Source organism: Pteropus alecto, unplaced genomic scaffold, assembly GCF_000325575.1.
Source record: "Pteropus alecto unplaced genomic scaffold, ASM32557v1 scaffold195, whole genome shotgun sequence".
NCBI lineage: Eukaryota > Metazoa > Chordata > Mammalia > Chiroptera > Pteropodidae > Pteropus > Pteropus alecto.
In genome coordinates this window covers 9,414,722-9,417,358 of record NW_006438073.1, presented here as the reverse complement: position 1 = coordinate 9,417,358, position 2,637 = coordinate 9,414,722, and the positions used below count along the sequence as shown (strand labels likewise).

Here is a 2,637-nt window from a genome sequence, read left to right as displayed (position 1 = left end):
TCTTCTTCCTCTCATGTTATGTCCCAAACTTGTCGTTCATGGTGGTGACAAAGATTTCAAAAGTTAACTACCCAACTGCCTTCTCTCTGTGTCTCTGCGCCCGGGAGTGTGGTCCCCACAGGGACCTCGCCGAAACCCTCAGAGGAGGCACAGGGTCGCGAGCAATGACGTGGGTCCCCTGCAGCTCGCACCTGGAGGCCTCACCTGGAGCCGTACCTGTGCGGCCCGCACGGGCGGCCACTGCTTCCCCCAGGGGCGGCAGCTCCATAGAACCCGGGAGGCACCAGATTCCCCCGGGCAAACCTGAACCGTGAGTGTGTCCCCTCTTGTGCCCACGGGCTCGTGACAACCCAACCAAGGGGCGTGACGCCTTCGGCGGCTCCCGGGGGACCTGCTTCTATCGGCCCCGCTGAGCGGTCTCCTCGGGTTTTGTTCCCTCTTAGTCTGGAATTTCACTGGCTTGGGACGGAAAGGTGAGCGGAGGGGGTGAAGCGGCTGCGGGACACCTCCAGATGCGACGCGCCTGCCCCGCGCCCGAGAGCTCCCCTTCGCTCGGGAAAAGAAAAGAAGCCGTTTTTCTGCATGTAAATTTCAAATGCCACTTTAAAAAAAAAGCTAACGCTGCACATAACGCTTTCCACAGATGAACTCCCCATGGGCATCGTTTTTTTTTAGGCGAGGCAACCCTTGGTGGACCTCACAGACTGCAAGGACCCTGTCAGTCGACAATCCTTTATTTTTTAATACTTTTTACGCCTACAGCACCTGCTCTTCCTAGGTGGTCTCCCATCCAAGTACTGACCAGGCCCGACCCTGCTTAGCTTCCGAGATCAGAGGGTATCGGGCCGTAGGCCCCATGGGTATTCTTGACTCGTTCAGGGTGGCGTGGCCGTAGGCCCCATGGGTATTCTTGACTCGACTGCCCGATAATCCATCCGGATGCTTGTCCACCGGTTTCCCGCCTGGGACAGCGACATCGTGACTCTGCACTGTGGAGTCACACAGTCACCTGACACACGTCACTGCAGCCATGTTGACCGTGGCTTACTGCCGGCCGTGTGACTCCCCGGGGGCTCGCGGGTGCCCACAGACTCCACGGGGTCACCGCTGGCCACACCGCACCTCTCCCTGCCCACGGGGTGCCCTGGCAAACGAGACGTCTCGTCGCCGTGTGACTGCCTTGTGGTCCCGCTGGTGGTTTCCTGGGCTGGCCCTCTCGGCTCAGCCTGCTCGGGGTGGCAGGCTGGGGGCCGGGAGCTTCGACGGAAGCCTGCGTCAGCCGGCCAGGGTCCCGACGCCGTGGTCTGGGGAGGAGTCTGAGCGCCGGTGTGTTCGAGGTCCCCTCACTGACTCTGTTGCTGTGCAGTCAGGGCTGAGAGTCACTGGGCCTTCGGGTCAGCATCCTGCTGTCGCTTCCTGCTTTGTGACCTGGGACGAGTCGCCAAACTGCTCCAAGCTCCCCTCCTCTATAAATGAGGATAATAAAAGCCAGCACGGGGGAGTTCATTGCAGATGAAGCAAAACAGCAAATAAAATGCTAAGCAAAGAGCCTTGGGCATCGTATGTGCTCAGCGGGTGTGACTTCGCTGTGTTCGGGTATCGGTTTGTTCTATTTTCTCTGTTTACGTCCCCAGCCAGACCGTGCAGCCCCTCAACACAGAGCCTGCGTGGGGCAGGCGCTCAGCGAACTGGACGTTGAGATTCTGCTAAGCTAAAGGGGAATCACCGCTTTCGCCTTCTGGCCTAACCCTTTCCAGACCTTTCGTGAGGACGCTGTGTGGCTGGGGTCTTGCGAAGGTTCAGGACCTGCGACCCCCCATGTCCCCGAGGGTGTCTCGGCCCCGACCCCCGCCCCGTGCTTGCTTCCTTTAAAGAGCTGGAGGAGTGAGATTCTCACCACTCTTCCCCAAACGCTTTTCCCCGAGAAGGAAGTGACCCTGGAGGAACGTGCGTGCCCAGTGCGAGCCCCCGGTGGCCCGTGGCCGGCGGCCGGTCTCAGTGTCTTTCCTCTTGTAGTACGGCAGGTGCACGCTCTTGTCCGTGAGTCCCCCCATCTCGGCACCTCCCAACCGCAGGCACAGCCGGGACGGACGCCCACCACCCCACGACCCCACTCGAGTGACGAATTTCTTTCCCTGTTCAGATGACACTGTTGCTGTTTCAAACTGATAACCTCCTCGTTCCTCTTCCCCAAATCGAGTCGGCCGCTGCTCCTTCCCTGGCCACACACAAGGCCCCCAGCCGCAGGCCCCGCATGGAACGTTCCAGTCTCTGCGTGACCCTCCCCCGACAGCACCCACCTGCACCCGACACTACACACCCACGGCCCCGCCGCAGGCCACACCGTGGCGCTCAGGGCTGGTCCCCTTCCACGCCGGCTTCTGGAAGCTGGACGTTGTGGGTTCCGCCTGCCCAGCGCTCTGCCCAGCGACACTTAATGAACGTGTGAAACAAATAATAAATCAGGGAACAAATTAACCTGATTTAAAATTAACAAATCAACTTTATGAACTATTTAATAGGTTGTTTTTAAAACATACTTTGAAAACGTGAATCTTGAGGCAAATTTAAATTATGCCTTCAAGAATCGTCTAGGAAGAGGCTAATAATAAAAAATGAAAATGAAAACGTGCTCAT

At 58.2% G+C, this 2,637-nt stretch overlaps 1 pseudogene; it reads right to left on the bottom strand.

Moving 5' to 3' along the window:
- Positions 1-753: 753 nt before the first annotated feature.
- On the bottom strand, positions 754-897 carry LOC112482353 (annotated as a pseudogene).
- Positions 898-2,637: the final 1,740 nt, after the last annotated feature.